Here is a 22,858-nt window from a genome sequence, read left to right as displayed (position 1 = left end):
ACTGATACACCAGTGAAACAAGCACTGATGGAAGAACAACAGGGAAGAGGAAAGAAAAGACAGAGCATCGTTGGTAAGAATAAAGGCAAGAAACAGAAAAAGGAGAGAAAGCCCACCAAGAAAATGTTGAACTTTGAGGATTCTGACATCTCAGATAAGGAAAACTTTTGTGTTGTTTGCATGGAGCTATATGGCAACTCAAAGCCGAAGGAGGTCTGGGAAAAATGTGCCCTATGCAGTCTCTGGGCCCACAAAGCCTGCACTCCTGAGTTACCGGCATTCATTTGTCAGCACTGTGACTCTAATTAAGAAGACACACACACACACACACACACACACACACACAGATAGATATTTGTTTTTTTGTAAGAAATTGTAGTTTGTTTATCAAGTATACTGTTAAGTAAGTTCGTTCAAGTAGACACATTCCAGAGAGGGATTGAGACATTGTTCTTTTATGTCAATAAACCTGTTTTTAAAGCATATCTTATAGTGTGGCATCCATTTTTGCTTCTTTTGTGTAATTGTTACAACTTACCCCGCATGTGTTACAACCTACCCCGGTATTGGGGTAGGTTGTAACGAAGGTACTTCATGTATTTGACACCAACTCACAAGGTCTGTGATATTCTTGTAGAGGATTGAATTGGTGCCATTTGTAGTGAACACATGTGGGTACTTTGTATAAAAGTTTGAGAATTCTAGCTACAAAATTCAGTGAGTTATAGTTACTGAAGCAAAAAGTGTTGCAACCATAGTCTCCCCTTCTGTAGTTCCTCATATTCACGTAGATTCTCTCATCCAGACTAACCGGATCAGATCCAGAGACTCTTCTACAGTGTTGGTGGTTTGTTGCTGCAAATGAAGTTTCAGTAATACATATTACTGTAAAGGATGACCATATTGTGAGACCTGCTAAATATAAACTGCCTCGATGTACTCAACGTGTGTTCAGAGAGACACGAATGAAAACACCAGATATGTTTCAGCTCCGCGATTATCAGAAAAAATAAATAAAGACACACACTCTAGTAAAACGCTTTTCAAAGTTATCCAAAATGCTTTTCGTTTGTCTCCCAAAATCTGTTAAACCAATGTGTTCCTCCAGAGGGCGCGTGAAGGCACAGAAAACTTAATGAATCCACCACGGATTTTGTTTTACAGGATTGTACTCTAAAAGTGTAATCTTTTACGTCTATAGCCTACATTCTCAGAACGTTGTACCTGACATATAAATGGACACCTGATAAATCAGGTTCTGAAAACGTTCTAATCCAGTAGCCTATCACAAATGTCTTTGATTGGTCCATTCTGACCAGCGGTGAGAAAAGTAACATTGATAACGCTGAATCTTCGAGAAGCACCTGGCTGCAGCCTGCAGATCTGCGCGGGGGTGCACCTAGGGCGGGGCTGCACGTCTCGTCCCGCCCACATCTCTTCTCATTGGTTAGTGGCAAAGTGATGACGTTGATCGAGGCGGGGCTGCACCTGGGGCGGGGCTTACACGTCTCATCCCGCATCTCATTGTTTATTGGGGTCAAGTCATAACATCGATTCTAGCAGGTTTTCATTTCCGCGGTTCATCTCAGCATGGTGAGTACAGGCAAGCTAGTTTTAATTTTAATTACAATTTTTAATTCTTGAGTGGCGTTTAGTGTGATGTTAAAAGGAAGTATTTTAAAACTAAGATCGTATAACTTTACTCACCATATCACACAAATAACTAGGGCAACGTTTCCCTAGTTCCCTTTCCTGTGTGTGTGTGTGTGTGTGTGTGTGTGTGTGTGTGTGTATTTGGTAACACTTTATTTTGATGGTCCCTTTTGAACGTGCTGTTGACTATAAGTAACTTTGCAACTACATGTCAACTAACTTTCACTGGAGTAGCCTATTAGTAGACTGTCTGCTTAATATCGGCAAACACATTATTGTGATGTTCCTCCAACAGACATTCTACTGACTATAAGTAATTTTGCAACTACATGTCATCTTAATGTAACCCTAACCCTACCAGTCTATTAATACTTAACTAACACTCTAATGAGAGATAGTAGACACGTAGGTGCAACTTTACTTATAGTCAACAGAATGTGTTAAAGGGATCATCAAAATAAAGTGAAACCATATATATATATATATATACACTACCGGTCAAAAGTTTTAGATCTGTAAGATTTCTAATGTTTTTAAAAGAAGTCTCTTCTGCTCACCAAGGCTGCATTTATTTGATTAAAAATACAAACAAAAACAGTAATATTGTGAAATATTATTAGAATGTAAAACAGCTGTTTTCTATGTGATTATATGTAAACTGTAATTTATTCCTGTGATCAAAGCTGTATTTTCAGCATCATTACTCCAGTCTTCAGTGTCACATGATCCTTCAGAAATCATTCTAATATGATGATTTGATGATCAAGAAACATTTATGATTATTATCAATGTTGAAAACAGTTTTTTAAATTTTTATTTCATGATGCTATGATGAATAGAAAGTTCAAAAGAACAGCATTTATCTGAAACGGAAAGCTTTTGTAACATTAAACACAAAAGTTCAAAAGTTTGGGGTCAGTAAGAATTTTAATTTTATTTTTGGGGGAAAGAAATAAAATAAATCAATACTTTTAATCATCAAGGATGAGTTAAACTGATCAAAAGTTACAGTAAAGACATTTATAATGTTAGAAAAGATTCTATTTTAAATAAATGCTGTTCTTTTGAACTTTCTATTCATCAAAGAATTTTGAAAAAAAAAAAAGTGTACACAACTGTTTTCAACAATGATAATAATAACGAATGTTTTTTGATAATCAGATCATCATATTAGAATGATTTCTGAAGGATCATGTGACACTGAAGACTGGAGTAATGATGCTGAAAACTCAGCTTTGATCACAGGAATAAATTACAGTTTAAAATATATTAAAATAGAAAACAATCATTTTAAATTGTCATAATATTTCACAATAATACTTTTTTATTATTATTATTGTTATCAAATAAATGCAGCCTTGGTGAGCAGAAGAGACTTCTTTTAAAAACATAAAAAATCTTACCGATCTAAAACGTTTGACCGGTAGTGTATATATACATACACATACACATACACATACACTGTTAGAATACTGCATATATTGCATATTGTTATGCTGCTATACAGTATGCACTGTCCAATCCTGCTGCTGGAGGGCAACTGTCCTGTAGAGTTTAGCTCCAACCTGAACACCCGAACTAGCTAGTCAAGGTCTTACTAGACATAATAGAAACTTCCAGGCAGGTGTGTTGAGGCAAGTTGGAGCTAAACTGTGCAGGAAATTGGCCCTCCGGGAGCGACTTTGGACACCCCTGCACTAGAGTAATAAAATACAACATTTTATGCTAATTCTGATGCTTTATACTTCCTTCTCTTTGCCGATCCTTGGCATTGTCATGCCCATTTATATTCCCTGTGTACCACTTTTGCTATTTTACATTATATATATATATATATATTTTGCTGTGTTAATTATTCTCAAACTCTTACTGTACCCCTCCATCTCTCTCACCTATTTTGTGTTGTTGTTGTTCACTTTATAACTCAAAGGCTCTTTTAAGAGCCATTGCCCCCTGCAAAAATGCACACAACTGTGTTAAGCAAGGGGGAGTAAGAGCAGTATTTTATTTTTAGATAATATTTTATCTACCCGGCTTACTGGTGTGTCAATGTTTATTTTGTATGAAACCACATAGCTTGTCATTTAATTAGTTAAGATATACTCTGATTTTTGACATTTGAACATGACATTTTTATTCTTTTTTTACATCTATACACAGACGTTTCATGGAACGTTAGGTCATGAAAATTTGCCTAAAAGTCATGGAAAAGTCATTTAAATTTATTGGTAGAAATGTGTACAAACCCTGTGCATTTCACATACCTTTCCTGTACTACTTTTCATTACAGGTCTGATGAAGAAAGACAGGCAAGAAAAAGGCAAATGAGGCATACTGAAAAGAATGTATGAGACATTTAATAAGACATTTTTACTTCTCTTACCATGTTTATTTTGACTTGTACTCCCTGCTATCCTTTTAGGCACAAAAGGCAAACAAGTGTGTTAAAGTTTAAATGTGTGTGGCATAATGCCTCATGGGTATGAGGTTGGATTTTTTTTAAAGTAATCTTGCTTCTTGCATTTTCTAAAGCTGTATCATGGCTAACATGATCTTAGATGTGCATATGAAAGGGTTCTGTTTTGTGTGTTTTTGGCTACAGGTGACGTGAACTGGGGAAAGGAGATTGAGGAAAGTGTGTAAAGGTTATTAATGTCTAACCACCGATGTATATGTACAAAAATCTAATTAATTTGTACAAACAGATATGTATATGTACAGAGAAATGTATATGTAAAGTTTCACCTATCTTTATCAGAACTAATTAAACCGTTTGATACCTAAATAAATAATGAAATAATTGTCTTGGCATGTTATTCATATACAAACAATGCTGGTATTTTAACCATAACCCTTTTCATTATCAAGTAAATCCATAATTTATTAATTTTAATAACATCTTGAGACTAGCTGAAAATATTCAACTTTTATTTAAATGTTAATAATTAATACTCTAAAGCATATACTGAAATAACATTAAAATGAATAAAAAATAACTTGAAACTAAGTTCGTTGACATTGCAATGTGATAAGTCAAAAGAAGTAATTATTGCTTGGAAATGTACGTAATGAAACGTTTTCCAAAAAATAACAATATTTATAATATTGTATATTATTACCAGATATAAGTAATTAACAGATTCAAAGTTTTGTTTTATATTACCATGTATAAGTCATAAGCATTGTTTTCAACCGCATTTCCTGTTTACCATGGCGTTGACGTCATTACTGTGCCACTAACCAATGAGAAGCGTTATGGCGCCCAGGTGCAGCCCCGCCCCAATCTGCAGGCTGCAGCCAGGTGTGCTTGGAGACTTCAGCAGTGACTCTGGTTCTTCTTAAAGTTTCTCAATTATTTTGAGAACACTATTTGACGTTTTCACATCTAATTGTAAATGCCCTTGTAAAAATATCAGTGTACTACTGATATGGTAATTTTATGAGCTAAAATGGGGAAATAACCGTTATTATAGCCTTTCTGATAATGCACAGCTAGGTTATTAATGTGTTATGATCCGATACAAAGATCCAATACAACATTGCCATTTATTTAACATAATATAGGCTACCACTCTTCCTGTTGAGTTTAAGAAAAGCATGAGAATGATGCATAAGGTCAAACAGAAAAATTGTTTGCACTTTCTCACAAAGCTGAGAGACTTTGTGGTTAATGGCTAACAAGCAAGACCAGTAGAACATTTTACAAGACCATCTCTAAACACCGCTTAAGGTAAACTCCTATATAGAGGTGTTAGCCACAGGTGAGCAAAGCTGTGCAGATGTAGCTTCACTAGACCAAAGTGTGAAAAAGGTATCTGCATAACAGGTCAGGGTGGGACTATTTTTTTCCAGCGTAAGGACGGCTTTTAGTGATTTTACTTCATTAATGTTGCATTGATACATATTTTTTTGGTTTTAATATTTGTATTGTGTGGTTCAAGGTTGTAATAAGCATTTCAGCTGAAATGTATGTGATTTGTTAGCTAATTCTGATTTGAATTAAATTAACAGAGTAAAAAGGACATTTGTTCAGAATGCAGACCATGGGAATATAAGACTATTTTTATGATAGGCCTACATTTCTGTTTCTAGAATATATACATTACAATATCACCATCATACCTGACATCTAATTTTGTAACAGTTTTAATTAAATGCAACAACATGAGTGTATGTGTGTTTGACACTGGAAATATAGCCTAAGGAATAAAGTAGGTTAACTGTTCATATCCTAATATCACCCAGCTACTTTCCAAATAAACATGAAATACTCATCTGAATTGAAATTAAGTTTATTATGTGAGGAGAAAAAGACAGCAGAGAGACATGTGGAACTATCACAGCTATAGGAAATTACTTTCCTGGAACAGCAGTCAGTTAATTTATACAAACAAATCTGACCAATGCCCTTAAAAAAACTACCAGCTTATCTGAAATAAACACATAGAACTAACATAGTTTTAGACTTCTGCTGTTTGAGTTCCAACCAAGCTAACCATATATGTCTAAAACCCCAACAATTTTTATCAAACAGAAATCAAATCCATATTAAATGCACAACAATAGCAGCAGTCATTTCTGGATGTAATTGTTCATTCTGCAAGCTAAAAAAATATATAATGTGATTGTATTAAAAACAACGTGGTCAATGGTTAGGTATTCATGCTTTCGGCAGCTCTAGAAGTGCATAGGTGCTGCTGACTTGGCTGGATGGAAACCTTTGACATGGTGTGGAAAAGTCCACAGCGGCGTACTAAAAAAGCAACAGGAAACCAATAGCATGTAAACAGAATGCAAACAGATTATTTTATTCCATGAAAATCAATGGGCTCCAATGTTGTTTTTGGACCCCATGCATTGTCTTTCGTTTTATGGACAATTGAAAACATTATTTTGTGTTCAGCAGAAAAAACATACACATACAGGTTTGAAATGGCATATTGTTATATTAATTATGGTTTTACTTGGTTTACCTGCGCTTCGCCTTGGTCTTGAGGTTGGTCAAGACCCATTACTTGAGGCAGTTGTAGGTTTGTATTTTGAAAATGTTGGTCTCTGGTTCTTTTCCTTCCAAGAACAAACACCTTTAATAGTCCTTTAAAATGACAGTGAATTCAGATGTAAGTCTTCCAGTTTCTTACAGAAGGAGCAACACATGTAATTCTATCAAAGAGCTCACCTATGATCACAATGATCAGAAAACTAATCAACAGAGCACATATGATGATAATAATGTTCCATTGTGTCTGATTCTGCTCAATGCACTTCTCCATCGTATGATTCTGGATCTTTGCAGTCGGTTCTGTGATATATAATATATTCAGCGCTGTGCAGACATTAAAGAGGTTTAACATTTTAATGTTTTTGTATGTTTGTTTATTTTTGTAGTGTCTAAAAATGATACAGTGTAATAATATGATCACTGAATGTTCACTCACCAGTGATGTGTAGTCTGGTGCCGTCGCTGTATTTAGGAGGAGCGTCTGTGGACACACAGTAATAATCTCCTAAATCATCAATAGTGACATTATTTATGAATAGATGAGGTTTTCTTTGCACTGAATATTTTTGTCTAAATCTATTATTGTAGTAACGAGGATCTGCAGATGAGAAAGTGCGTAATATCAAAACCGGAGATTCTGGTAGTTTCAGGAATAACCAGTTAACCTCCTTTACATCAAAATCACAGTTTATAGTCACATTTTGACCCAAATCTGTTAGTTGATCAGTTAAAGTCTCCGCAGCTTCACACCATATGAGCAGATCTGTGGAATAAACACCACACACACACACACACACACACACACACACACACACACACACACACACACACACACCTTTAATGTGATTGTACCATTAAAATATCAGTCAATTGATTATTTTGCAAAGAACAATAAAATATAAAGTACAAAAAACTCACAGAGGTGAAGCTGCACAATCTTCATGATGTTAAAACACTTCAGCATGATTAGCAGTCTTAGTTCATTTACGCAATGAAACTTTCCCCCAGAACTGTTAAGAGCGGAATGTCAACCACATGAAGAGGAAGTTGAAGTCTGCACTGACCACGATTTGTAGTCATCTATTCTGTTTGTGCATGAACCAAGTTTTTAAACTACTGACAAAGCACAGTATTACTACATTAAGGTTTGAAATGTTTACATTATTTAGGTATCATGAAATAACAATGAAAAAACACCTTTACATATTTTTTAATCTAATCTCATTTCTACGTATAATAAGACATTTGGAACATTAAAAAAGTTTTACAAAATTAACATTAGTCATTAACAAACATGAATTAACAATCAAAAATAAGAAACATTAACCAAAAACATTAACCTTGCATGATATCGTTCTGTTTATTCTAAGCGCACGCTGCAGTTTTGTTGTATTTTTTAAAGTCTGGTGGTTTCTGATTGGTTGTCAATATTGTTCACCAGCTAATAAAAAAAAGGGTAGTGAAAGCAATTGCAAGGACATTGTTCCTTTGTGTAGTTATCGTTATAGTTGTCGTGTGGACACAGTATTTTTAAACAATATCTTTATCGTTATAATTAATGTCCTTGGTGTGAACAGGCCTTAATGCATTATACCTAAAGTTAACCATTTTAAACGTATAGTAACATGTTACCATTTCATGCAATGCAAGTTGATGCCTTTCTGTTAGACAGAAACATTTTACTTTTTAGTTATAGATTGTCAACGTCTGAGTGTTTCATCTCTAAACACCTGTGGTGCACTTTGTGCTCTCTGCAGCCGATACCACTAGCTCATTGTGGTCAGCGCAAACCATGTTTGTCCTCATTGCACGTCAATGTTGGGTAGAGTTGTATTTTCTTTTAACTTGTTTAGTTTTGTAAATTATTATCAAGTATGCGAGCATATCACACAACTTGTTTTGTTGTAGATGTTGTCTAATTTGACAAGTGACAGGTGAAATTGCACCAAAATAGTTTGATTGGATGCTCAACCTTTGATGTCAACAACAAAAGAAATGAGTTTTCTCCATTTCAAAAGTTGAAGCCTATTTTGCCATCCTATCTATACATGATTATGGTTGGTTGCATTTTGTCATTCACATTCAGTTTTTGTCCTCTGCGTTCTGTGACCCTGTTAGACCAGATCAAGCGAGGAGACCCATGAGTTGCACTTAAATGTCAGATGTTTATGGGTCATTCTATGAAAATGTCCATTTTTCTGTCCCTAGCCTTTACAGAAATATTACACTTAAAAAACACTTTAGGGTTACAATTTCTTAACATTTTAAAATAAAACAATATGTTATTTGAACAATTACACCTTCTTGAGCCATGAATGTGGCAATATTTGATTTTTATTAATTATTTAGAATTCCAAGCACCACAGAAGTGCTCGTCCCCACAGTCATGTCCAGAGAGAAAATCCTTTATTTTGAGGTCAATAACAGATTTTTACACCATTTAAAATACAATAATGTATACATAACTATCAAATATATTATGTAAATGATATATATAAAAAAAATGCAGAATAAATATTATAAAATTTATAATGAAAGTAGTGGTCCCCTGGAGTTGTGTCACTGGTGTTACCGTTAAACAAAAATCTCTTATTTTGAAATAAAAATCACACTGATGACATCACTCGACTTCCTTCTTCCAATTTCCTGAATATCTATGAAGAAAAGCCCATGGTAGATCCACGGTCTCTTTTCAGTTATCAGAAATCTTCTCATTTATCTCATGATTTCATATGAAGCTTTTAGTTGAAGTCACTGGTATGACCTACTTTACTGTTAGGTAATTTAAAAAAAATGAGAATACAAATGGATTAAACTACTTAATTTAGTTAGTATACCATGATTGACAACATGTGGTTTGTTACCTTGCAGCAGCCATTTTGTAAAATTAATTTTTCATGAAAATTGTCACTGGTGTTACTGTCACTGGTGTCACCTTTCTTATGGGTAACACCAGTAACACCAGTGACTCCCATTTATAGATAAACTTTATTCAAAGCTATTCATTTAGATTATATGCCAAATGTAACAATTTAGTCTCATCTACTTAATTATAGTTGAAGAATAATGATCTTTGGTCTTATGCATGCCATTGGTGATTCATTGTGTCACTGGTGTTACTGTCTTTTTTTCTGTCACATTAAATACAATGTCACATGTGACATAGTAATAATGTTACATCCATTTAATTCTGCTACACTCAAAAGTTAAGATTTAAAGGATTGCATCATTACTTGATTTTAACTGGTTTTCAAATATTTTCATTTTTATAGCAAATAGATGGTAGCGCAGATGAACTAACATCATTCAAGCATACTTTTAACAAACCTAATTAAAATAAATAAAACATAATCTCCTTATTTGTTGCATTATTATTATTTTTCGGTAACTCTGACTACATGTGCTCAAAATAATTAGAAATAATATTTCATAAAAACCTTTAATATTGCCAAAGAAGTAAGGTAACACCAGTGACAAAAAAATGGTACATGCGGTCTTTAAATAAATGTACAAAAAATATAAAAAATCATTAAGCTGTCATTTATGCATATTCATAAAGTCAAAGGGTAGTCTAATAATGTGGTGTAAGTTTAAATGTTAGAAAAAGAAATCAATTTTAAGACATCTTGCCATACCAAAAGTGGACGTTTCTGTAGAATGACCCTTATACTTAGTTTCTTGTGTACCAATTATGGTTTGAAAAATGAAAATATGCATTAAGGAAAAATGCATTTGTTTGTTAAAGTTAAAGGTAGGGCTGGCAATTTCGGAGCGGATATCAATTAGAGTTGGGGAACTCGAACTCGGACTTGGGTCCAATTTTGAACAAACTCAGACTTGTCACACACTCGGGTGAATTTGTACTTGGACTTAACACGGACTCAGACATTTTAGACTCAGAAAATGTTCAGAGTACAGTCCGGGTCTGACTGCCTCAGCGTTGATAGTGTTGACAGAAATGCATAAATCCAAGTCTTAGGATGTGGATCCAAGTAGAACGTCACGTGTTGCAATCTCATCATTATGGTTATGGCATGCCATGAGCGTAGCATGAGCTCGTTGTTTTGGTTCAGGAGGAACTGTAAAAGGTGGCTGCTGTTCGTTTGTGGTGCTCAGTGACTAGATTGCTATCAGGATCTGAAGAGAGTTTCCACCAGCATAGCAAAAAGTGTAAAAAAAATATGCCTACCCATACCTTTAAGAAGCTAAAATGAAACTAAAATTGTATTGTGCTAAAATTTAGATAAAATATTAGATAAAAAAGTAGAAATTATGTATATAACTCTGTTCAACAATGAGTTTTGTGGCCTAATGTTCTGGCCTCTGTTTTGTGGCCTAATGTTTAGAGAGTTAGAATGGTAAAGCAAAGGTTGCTGGTTCGATTCTCAGTACTGGCAAGAAATGACGGAGGTGCCCAAGAGCACGGCACCAAACCCCCAAACACTCCCCAGACACCACGGCAAAAGTGGCTTCCCACTGCTCCAGGTGTGTGGGTGCTTCTCATTTCTAATTTTTGCATCCTCATTTCCTTTCCTTTCCTCGCGTCTCAGCTCTACCCCCTGTAGGATGCGAGTGAAGGCTGCAATGAAAGAAAATGAGGACGAAGGAATCTAATGAAAAGCTTATTTGTATATGGAAAATTCTTGAACACTTGAGTGTCACTTCACAGCATCATCAGCTGCGCTCAAAAGATCTGCCCTTATGTTGTTGAAGTTTGGTTATTTAAGAAATTCATAAATAATAATAATAAAGCAAGATGCCCTGTTGAAATATACGTGATATATAATTTATTTAAACTGCATACATTTATTGTGACAGATGTGAATGGGGAGGAGAATTTATACGTGCGTCAGGTTTCTCGACAAGAAGGACTCGCTCATGACTCCTCTGGAAGCTTTCTCACTCCTCGATCCTCGCCTCCTCACGGTGCAATTAGAGAATTGAGATGTCCTTCAAGATGGCTGAGCTCGATCGGTTTCCTGGTCACAGGCTGGAGGACTGGGGAGTGAGGAAATGAGGAAGCATCAATTTGCGTGTTGAGAACGCCTTCATATGTCGCTTAACTTAATATTTTTCTTGATGTAAAAATGGTGGAGGCACCTTGTTTACATGGCTAAACTTACCCTGAGGGTCATGCGCCCTCTACTGTGCTGTTTAGGCTATTCTATAAGGACATGGGGATATCCAAGGTGAAATATCCCACTTCAGTCAATCACACCATAAAATGGCGTCTGACTTAAGAAGAAAGCTTTGTGTTCTGCCCATTGTGGCAAAATCATATATTTAAACAACATTCAGACTGTCCCAAAATCAGTATTTTAAAATAATATTATTAAATAATATTAAATAAAAGTATAGATATTAAGTCTACTTTTATTTACTTCTCAGAAATATACTTTGGCCCAGTTTCACAGACCAAGCCGATCAAGATCAAGATAGATCAAGCCGAGATTTGGCTTTAGGTCAGTTAGAACATTTAAGTAGTTTTATAAACGTGTCTTTAAAAAAAACCCTCACTGGTGTGCATCTTGAGACAACACAATGGCACTGAGATATTTTAAGATCTGTCAGTGCAACCAGGCATGCCCGAACATGTCCTTAAAACAACTCTTAACGTTCGTTTTCAAAACTGTGCAACTCACCGAGTGGTTAGTGGTGTATAATATAGATAGATAGATAGATAGATAGATAGATAGATAGATAGATAGATAGATAGATAGATAGTTCGCCCTTGCCCACACTGTCCCACAGAAAACCCACACTTACCCACAGTGGGACCGCACTGACGTGTTTATTGGGTGGGTCTTTTCTTTACTTTTAAAAAACGTATATATTATTGTATATAAGCCCGATGGGCATCCCAGTGCTCATTTTACAATATGATAGGTGACCATCCCTTCTCATTTTACAACAGAACTTACTGCAACACAACAAAAAGATAGTATTTTGTTTGGATGCATGGATTTTGATTAGCTACATATTACTTATATGTCATATATTATACATATGTCTTTGTGTTACAAGTAGTGATGTTACATTTGACACTGAAGCTTCAAAGCACGTATCGAGTACGCAGCGCAATTTCTCATGAAGCTCCGTGCCGGAGCGCGTATTGTTTTCAGAGAAACACATGATCAATGAAAAACGAAGCCTCACTTTCTTTCCAGTCACGTGAATGCTTCACTTTGCGTGTCGGAATGCTTGAACCCAGACCACTACTCTACAGGTTTTTGGAAGTTTAAGTCCATATACTATACTCCATATAACAGCATAGAAACCATAAAATAATTAGACCAACATTTACTTGCATCAAGCAACTCTGTTGGTATTTTTATTTCTGTATAGTATTAATATAATTGTTTCATTTATTTTATTGTCACACTTTAAATGTACAGTATGTAATTTTTTTCGCCACTAGGGGATACCTCTTTACAATAACAAAGGTGTAGTTTGATGATGCAACATTTGCTAAGAATTATGGATCTTGTCGTCAACGTCAAGCCGACCAATCTAATAATGTTTATGGATGACTGAATACATCGATGCTTTTATCATGACTGTGATATGAAGCAGTTCGGGATTGCTAAGAGACAGCCATCAGCTCCACACGTGACGCGAGTCCCACGGATATAAAAGGAATATGGACATTTCATTCTACCGAACTACACGCAAGTGCAGAATTACTACTCACAGGTCAGTTTATTAGACAAATTAAACTTGTGAGGTAACGCAGCGCTGTTTCACTTGGTCTAACATTACACTAGCACACTAAACTGCATTTGAATGTGTTGAAATGTATGTGTTAGTCTGTCTGTATGAGACTAGCAGTAAGCTAGATCAACATTAGAGTAACATACAGATCATATTCTAACATTTTATCCTTGTTGAACTATATAACATTGATTAGTTTAATGTAAATAAGCTCACCTGTTTAATAAAGTACATGTAGGAGCGGTCGAAGTCTCGGACGTGGAGCTCTCGTTTATATACTGTCTATGGGAGCTCTCGGCATCTCGAAAACACCGCGCTGATATTGATTCTCGTTTTAGTTCTCCTTTTTTATCCAAAGTCTGCTTGCCTTGGTCCATAATGTTTGAACGAAACAACAACAGCGTGCAAATAGACATTGCAAACTACACAGTGGTCCACGTCTGTCGCTTTGGTTACTATCAGAGAGCTCTGGACTGGTTCATAGCTCTGGTTACTATGGCAATACGAGCGGAAACCAGGGACAGCGCGAATATGACGCCATTGGTGGCGACAAAACGGAAATAAAGAAACGGGACGTGTCTTCGAATTAAATTACAAATTTCTCCTGGTTTGAAAGTTGTTGGAAACAGTCGGGATAATGTAAGTACACAACTAAAAAAAAATATAACATAGATATAGTGATTTTTGCTATTTTTAAAGCAAAAAAGTTACATATTGTGCCTTTAATATGTGAATTATATTATCAGAAAACTGAATATTTAGCGTTGTCAGGCTTTTATTTGTGCTTAATGGATAAAACAACAGCACTGCACACTCAGCTGCTCATAAATGTGGCTGATGGCTGCTATAAATTTTACCTGCCACAAGATGGTGCTGTTTTTGACACTTGGTGCTTCGAATCTTTTCCCGAAACATTCAGGGGAAAGCCCCAGTGCTTCATAAGGCTTCATTTGCCTATCCCTAGGGTGCTTCTCATTTCTTATTTGTGCATCCTCGCTTCCTTTCCTCGCGTCTCAGCTCCGCCCCCTGTAGGATGCGAGGGAAGGCTGCCAGGAAAAGATGCGAGGACGGGGGAATCGAATGTAACTTTTTTTAAAACATTGGAATACTTGATCACTCAAGCGTCACTTCATCGCGTCATCAGCAGCGCTCAAAGGATCTGCCCTTATGTTGATGAAGTTTGTTTATTTAAGAAATTCATAATAAATAATAATAAAGCAAGATACCCTGTTGAAATATGTGAGATGTGTGGTTTATTTAAACTGCAAAGGTAAAGTATAAATTAAAATGATTGTGACCGATGTGAAGGGGGAGGAGAATTTAGACGTGCGTCACGTTTAAGTCGATAAAACTCTTCCGCATAGGATACACCTGTGTATCCTCGCTCATGACTCCTCAGGAAGCCTCCTCAATCCTCGATCCTCGCGATGCAATTAGAGAATTGAGATGTCCTTCAAGATGGCTGAGCTCGATCGGTTTCCAGGTCATAGGATGGAGGACTGGGGAGTGAGGAGACGAGGAGGGATATTGAAAAGCACCCCAAGTTACAAGGTGGTTGCAGCAGAGATGAAACAGGATCTAGGTGCAGCAGCTTTATTTAAAAAAAACTGAATCTCAGGAACATGAACAGAGCAACCTACTTAATGCAACATAGAACTGGCAAACAACTGATAGAAACACAGGGCTTAAATAGACAGCAAACAGATTAAGGCCTTGTCCACACAGACACAGGTATTTTTATAACCATTACTTTTTTTACGCGGTTCGGCCGTTCGTCCACACGGAAACGCAGTATCAGGTCACTGAAACTGAACATTTTTGAAAACCCCTGCCAGGGTGAGGATTTTCAGAAACGCCGGTTGCAGTGTTGTCGTGTAGACAGTAAAACTGGGGTTTTTGCTTCTGATTGGCCAACGTGGCTTTACGATTAGGGTTATATCGCCACCTGCTGGTGTGGCGTGCTCTTGACAGCGCGTGATAGCGTGTTTTTGTGTTTTCATGTAGGCGGAGATTTCTTTTAAACCGAGTATGTGTGGACAGGATTTTTTTTTTAAACGCAGGAGGAAAAACTCCGGTTATAAAAATACCCGTGTCTGTGTGGACTAGGCCTAACTAATGAGACAAATTAATGAGACACACCTGAACTGAAACTCAAATCAAATCAGTAACCATGGAGACAATGGGGCAGAGAAAGACAGAACTGAACTAATTAACAGATTAACCAAACACAGACAAGAACAGAAATCAAAACAAACTGACAACGTGATACTTTGCATTAACAAAGTTATATTCCTTAAAGGAGAATGTTTTCTTCAATGGGGCACGTTTTAAACCTGCTTTTAGCCTCTTAACATCCTTGATGTGTCATTACAAGTGCACAGCCATTGTGAGTGATTCCTTCAGAGTGAACACGGGTGAATCTGACTGCAGTAGATGTGAAAGATATGAATAAAAGTGATGTTATTTCAGCCAGCGCACATACCTGTATTTACATCCTGTTTTCAGTCGAAGTCCATAGTAATCAATTGTCGAGTTCACGCGCATAGGTTTAGTACCTATGATCACGCACGTGAACTCGACAATGACATGACTCAACGTGACATGATCATTTACGGTGACCAGGTAGGAACATGTTCAGTTCACTTAGTTTTGTCATGCGTAACGGCCACCAAAATACTGTTCATGACATGAGTGTTGATGCGCCTTTAAGTTGACTTCTTCTATGGTGTACGTTATTGTATGCACACTGTTCTTATGTGAGTGTGCACACACAGGTAGAGAGAGAGAGCGTGGCTGCATTTTTTCTCCACCTTTAGACAAGGTGTGTTTCATTCAACGTAAGTGGACTGCAAAGTGGACATGTTCAGTTCGAAGGGCAGAATGCAGTGATAGTTACATTAGTTTTACAGAGAGTGTTTCACAAAATTAATCTAGGAAATTATTGTAAAGTAACTGTTTTTTGTAAAACATTGTTAAAAATAATTTGATATCAATTCTAACATGTTTAGGCAAACTGTTCCAAATTTTAGGTTCTGCTACAGCAAAAGTGCAATTTCCTTTTTGACACAGATGTGTCCTGGGAGTTTTGAGTACTCTGACTAAGAGTTTAAATGGACTTGCATAGGTTACTGCTGCTGGGCGCGCTGTAATGTCCCTTTCTTTTAGGGAGAGTTAGAGACTTTTATGTGCTGCTGGACCAGAGTTTATTAGTCATTCTGAGGAAGAAGACTACAGTATGGAGGAATCCCCACGCGGTTTAGAATTCCTCTGGCATCGTGACATTCATTGTCATTCATAATACAATTTGGTTTTACAAACCACAGAGAATTTGTCAACAGTGCGCTGAAGAGGAGGACACACAAGGCCACCTGCAAATTTTGCAAACATTTCAGAAACCTGAGGGACAACATCTAATTTTGTAAGACACCTGCAAAGCACCACAAAGAGTGGTAAGTTAAGCCGAACATAAGAGTTAGTCTTTTTATGAGGTTAGAAAGTAGGGCTGAAAGATGAATCGTATTTTCATTGTCATTGCAATATGAACAGGTTATTTAGTGATGGTCACCGAAATGTGTTATTAAACGGGCTGTGGTGGGGCTGCTCTCTCTGACACACACACACACACACACACACACACAGCTGAATGCGTTCATGTTTATTGCTACACAGCCTGGCTTGAGAGGGCTGATAAAAATGCTTCTTTGGTTTATCATTTTGGTTACTTATTACTTGCCCATTGTACAAAGTTCAAGAACGGGAACTTTTAGTGACGTGTTGCTTGTTATTTGTTACATTTTCCATTGGCAATAGCACACCGAAATGTGTTATTAAACGGGCTGTGGTGGGGCTGCTCTCTCTGACACACACACAGCTGATTGCTACACAGCCTTGCTTGAGAGGGCTGTTGAAAATGCCCCTCTGGTTTATTATTTTGGTTACTAATTACTTGTCCATAGTACAAATTTCAAGAATGGGAACTTTTAGTGACGCATGTTGCTTGTTATTTGTTACATTTTCCAGTGGCAGCTCAGAATGTGATTGTTACACTATAATAAAAAGACTGAAAATGTGAAGTTACACTTCAGCTTTATCTGACCATAGTTAAATTGCTATACCTAAAGTAAATAAAATGGCCTAATTTGATCCTACAGTGTTGTTACTCTGCACATGATTTTTGATCATTACAAATACAATGAATATCTTAGAATAGAAGATATGCTGTCTCTCGCATCACATAAATTATCAATAGTTAAGTTCCTTTTTTTTTTACTGTCTCTGTCTTGACTGTCTCATTTGGACTTGGTCTTGACTTTGACTCTAACCTCTTTGGACTCGGTCTTGACTAGTCAACAAAGGTGGACTTGACTACAGCTTTAATTGAAACTAAGGCCGTGTGTCCACCAAAGCATTTTTAGCCAGCTGAAAAAGCTAGGCGCTCTGCAGAAAATGCCTAGCTGTGGGCGCTTGAGAGCGTTTTGCCAGCGTTGCGTTTTTTTCAGTTGAGACACTTTGCTTGTTATGATACGTAATATCCGCGAAAGTGTTACTAGTATCTCATTTCACACATATTTTGTTTCTGTGTTGAATCTATTAAAATTAGCCAGTTTAAAACCAGACCATTCTCAGTAGTAACTGAGTTATGGTCTGGCAAAGCTTCATTAATAACTCATTTCCAAAGGGGCGTCACCAACAGACATCGCTCAAATGCCTCTGGGTGCAATTGGATAGACCTAAAACCAATCAGAGCGATCGGCATCGTGTAAAGCCATATGCTGCGTCCCAATTCGCCTAAGTTACAATACGCCATAAAAGTATGTATTCTTTTTGTGAAGAAAAGGTATTTACTTTTGAATGTGTAGCAAAAAGGTAGGCAAGCTTTGGGACATACTACTTCATCATCTTTATCGGACGGATCTGTCGCGTGCATCCTGTCACGTAAACTGCCCTGTCAATCATCTTGTCACAGTTAAAATCCTCTATTAAGTCTAATTTAATTTCCTACCATTTCGGAGAGAAATGTAGTAGCACGTTCATCTGCCAGTGGGTCTTTCATGGAGACTGTCCTCATGTGTTTGGAATTTGAATATAATAATGCATTTAAAAGTTGATGCGCTTCACCAACGGACGTCGCTCAAATGCCTCTGAGCGCAATTGGATAGACCTAAAACCAATCAGAGTGATCGTCATCGTGTAAAGCCCGCCCCAACGTTTCTGATTGGTGCCGCGATTTCGACGTATTAGAAATGGGCTTGAATGAGCTCTTTGCCAGACTACTTGCAGAGCAAATCTAAATTTTGTCTGGGTTTTCCCAGGCTATATTAAAATGTCAATACAATGTAATGTATTTTCTCTGGCTCTTGTTTTAAATGATTTTGTTCCATTATTATGCTTGTTGTCATCTGTTGACATTGTACAAGCAGAATGTGGTCGGCGTGGTATTAGTCCCGCCCCTCCTCCACTGTGATTGGACGTTTGGGTAAAAAGTGACAGTGATGAGCGCTGCGTTTTACCCAAAGTTGAACATTCTTCAACTCTCGGCGACCTGTAAAAAAGACGCTAAGCGCCTCGTTACGCTCATGGCGTTTTAAAAACGCGGCACTCCTATTGAAAACAATTGAAAAAATAAGCCATCCGCGTGAAAAAACGCTTCGGTGGACACACGGCCTAAGAGTGTGTGTGGGCCCATATTACACATTTGTTGTCTAGTTTGTTCACTTGATATATATTGAGTGTATTTGTTGTTATAGTACCATACCTCAAAAGAGTATTGCCAAATTATTGGATATAGTGCTGTTCATAGAAAAACAAGCACAGATAGCTATAGATCCAGTGTTTAGTGACTGTGGCGAGCAGGACGAGACCGAGGACCATAAGAGACCGATGCGTTGCGCAGGTGTCGCTCATCATTAATCACACCACCGTCCTCACGCTCATCCTGCTCGCCACAGTAACATTCTGGATAGATTTCGTTCCTTGACCCTGGTAGCTCTGCAACTATATCCACCAAGGATTTAATTGATCAATTGATGGCAAATGGAAAAAGAGAAAAGATTTTGTTGAGAATGTTGTGTCAAGAAAATTTGTTTAAAAAATTTGCAACACTTGATCCATTAATACTAACACTTTATCTTCTATTCTATATCTATTATCTTTATAAAAAAAAAAAAGTTAGATTAAACTGGGAAGGGTCATAGCACTTGCATATGGTTGTCCTATTGTTAGTTTAACTGCTTCTATTGTTCTCATTTGTAAGTCGCTTTGGATAAAAGCATCTGCTAAATTAATAAATGTAAATGTAAAATGTGTATACACAGAAATCTATTCCAGTCACTGTGGAAAGGAGTCACTTAAACAAATGGCCATATTTAAAGGAGTTCAAACAAACTCGCAAAAATTATACTACTCATCAGTGTAAATACCCCTAAAGCATTTGAACCTTGGAAGATTGTTAACAGCATTGGGAATGGCCCTCATGCTGTAAAGACAATCCTTGGATGGGTAGTAAATGGACCCCCCGAATCGCAACAATGGATACCCTCTTGTGTGTGCTAATAGAGTGTCGATCGCCAGTCTAGAAGAGAACCAGCAAGGCCCGACCCGAGATACCATTCATCCAACCTCAAGGGTTCGGGACACGGTGGAGGGTTCCACTTGAGCCCAACCATCTCGGCGGCCCCGGCAAGCATAGCCATACACTCCGGATCAGGCTCGGGCAACACAACTCTCCCAGAAGGAGGAAGCGCAGCCAAGTCCTAATCTCCAGATTCAAGCTCACCCTCCGATGCTGTGATAGACATCTGGTTAGCAGGGGGAGCCCCGAATGAAATGACTGGCCAATCATGAGAGGGGCCCGCACTCAACCGAAGGCTCCATGGCGTGTGTTGTTTGAGAGGAGTGAGGGGCCCACAGGGATTGGGTACTGGGCGGGGAAGCCCTCACTGTGATCCTCAAGTCAACCTGGCTATTCGTCGAAGGAGCCCTCTGTTGGGGTTTGGCAAAAGAGGCACTAGATCGAGGCATAGGTAAGGGGACTCCACCTCATTTGAGGTATAGGAGTCTCGACTGTAACACCGCAATGGTCATATTCCCGCAATGGGAACATGAGTCATCCACAAACGTTGCTTCAGCATGCTGAATGCCCAGACACGTGATGCCTGCGCCAGGGAACAACCTCATCCAGAAACACATGGGTGATATGACATCTTGAAATAGACACAGTCACACCCGTGTTACTCTTTCAGGAAATAGCTCTCTCAGGTGGCGAAGCACACAGGGGAAATGACCGCGGAAACACTGGCATGGGATTCTCGCTACCCTAGCTTGTTGTAAACCAACACTCTTCAGAGACATACAGAACTGTTCCGCTCCGAAGCGAAAGGCAAATTGTGTGTGCATCTGCTTCCTATTTATACCTGCGCAGCGGGGCAGAGCGCAAGATGAAAATGTGTACGAAATATGCATTGGCTCATTCTGTTAACACTTGAAGATGATAGGCTCCCAGGCGTGATCCCAATACGTTGTTTCAGTTCCTACGTACATAGAACGTGACCGATCTGAAAGGCACTTTTAAAATGGCAGATGAAGTCGGTCTTCACCTGTTCCTTTAAGGTTCTGATGGTCTCAGTTGGTGGCTGAAGCTAAGTAGATCATAATCAGACATATTACGTCTCTTGTCTATTCAAACACAGAGCAGAATGAAAACAGAAAGCAAAGGCACTGCAGTCACAATCTTCTCTGGTCTTGATTGCGCTACTTGGTTACTTTTTCCTTCTGTTTGGTCTTTTTTTATTTTTTTGGTTGCTCTCTTCTTTTACTGGACATAGAACAATAGTTATTAAGACTCTTTTTTTGTATTTAAAAAATCCTAAAATTTGTATTTTAAAAAATGATATGGTCATGTTTATGTGGAAATAATGTTTATGGATGAGTGAAAGCATTCATGTTTTTTAACATGACTGTAGTATGAAGCAGGGCACGATTGCTAATGAAATTCAGATACCATTGCCACACGCGAGTCCCGTGGATATAAATGAGGACATTTCATTTATATGAATGAAGACATTTCATTTAAATGACAAATTAAACTTGTGAAGTAACGCAGCACTGTTTCACTTGGTCTACACTACACTATCATACTAAACTGCAAAAGTGGCGTCTCTTTCAAGTTGAAGTTTGTTGCGAAACTCTCGACATCTCTCAAACGCCACGCCGATATTGATCCTCCTTTCCTTTTTCTTATTTTTGTCCCAAAGTCTGCTTGCCACGGTCTATAATGTTTGAACGAAACAATAACAGTGTTCCGCTAGACGTTACAGTTGTCCACATCTGTTGTCATGGTTACTATAGCAGTACAAGTGGAAACCAGAGATAACGCAGATAACGTCAGTGAGAGGCAACAAGTGACAAGGGACGGACACTATTTAAAATTGTGAATTTCTCTGAATTTACAAATTCTTGGAAACAGGGATATATAGGATAATAGAAGTACACAAACATTAATAAATGTGGCAAGTGGGTTTTGTATGTTTTAATACAAATCTTATTTGTTGTACCTTTAAAATTACGATGACTATACAATACACATAAGTTTGATAGCCTATATTGTGACTGGCTTGTTCTAAGAAAGTCTGTTCATTCTTTAAAACAACAATAATAAAACAACTAACATTGTATAAAGTATAACTGAAAAGGTTTATTTTCAATAGGCTATCTGTAGAACTACTGTAAGAACAAGAACGTAGGCTACAAGTTCAGGCCCTCAGGGCAAATGTGTATCAAAGAAGCTAATTATGCGCTCATCTATCGCGATCCAGTGTCAGGTTTCTTTAACGTGGAAGTCTCAGGATTTACCGGGGCTGTCACTATACGTTTTGTGAACTCTGGCTTGCGAATTAGTATCACGTCACGTGAAGACGGCGTCCAATAGAGGATCGATACGTCACTGCGTGATGTTGCGAATGCGTGGTCAACACAAAATTAACGAATCGCTCTCTGAGACAACTCGTTGCTCCCGAGTCATATTAAAGATTTGTTCAAAAATACTGCATTGGTTTTCAGCATGGATGCCGCAAAAAAACAACAACAACAAAAAACCGATACTGATTGTAAAACAGATAATATACACTGCAATAAAGCCAGGGGACGAGGCAAGGGAGACAGTGCCTCCTCAAACAAAATTCATGAGAAAACTGTTGTGTTATATCCCCACAATAACAAACCAGGAATGCTTGTGAGACTCAGAATAACTCTTTACTCAGGAACTGACATCATAACACTGTGTCCCCTCCCCACTTAAATGCCCGTACTACAACAGTCCCGTTACACATAGTTCCCATTACAGAACACCTCCCCCTTTTAAGAAAGGAAGGACAGTTTTCCAATTGTAACATATTGAATACCTCTTTTGCAGAAACTTTAAGCATTCAGTTACAGGTTGCACAATCTGCAACACCTTCTTATGAACAAACAGTGAACAGTTTTTTCTCACACTTC

At 37.6% G+C, this 22,858-nt stretch overlaps 1 long non-coding RNA gene across 7 annotated transcripts in view; it reads right to left on the bottom strand.

Annotated features, from left to right (window-relative positions):
* Nucleotides 1–5,929: 5,929 nt before the first annotated feature.
* The window catches only part of LOC311084386, a 29,376-nt gene continuing 12,447 nt past the window's right edge, over nt 5,930–22,858 (bottom strand). Inside the window, exons 1-6 of one of the 7 annotated variants that reach the window (XR_014606504.1) lie at nt 7,574–8,116; nt 7,354–7,418; nt 7,092–7,136; nt 6,833–6,979; nt 6,627–6,748; nt 5,930–6,406 (exon numbers count right to left, since the gene is read on the bottom strand). This is a non-coding gene — a long non-coding RNA (uncharacterized lncRNA). Of the gene's footprint in view, nt 6,407–6,626; nt 6,749–6,832; nt 6,980–7,091; nt 7,137–7,353; nt 7,419–7,573; nt 8,117–11,459; nt 11,654–22,858 lie in introns of those variants that run through there. The other 6 variants (XR_014606498.1, XR_014606499.1, XR_014606500.1 and 3 more) reach the window with 6 other exon arrangements.

This window comes from Abramis brama, assembly GCF_963993115.1.
Source record: "Abramis brama genome assembly, chromosome: 6".
Lineage (NCBI taxonomy): Eukaryota > Metazoa > Chordata > Actinopteri > Cypriniformes > Leuciscidae > Abramis > Abramis brama.
The sequence above is the reverse complement of the archived record's forward strand: the minus strand, read 5'-3'. Positions and strand labels throughout refer to the sequence as shown.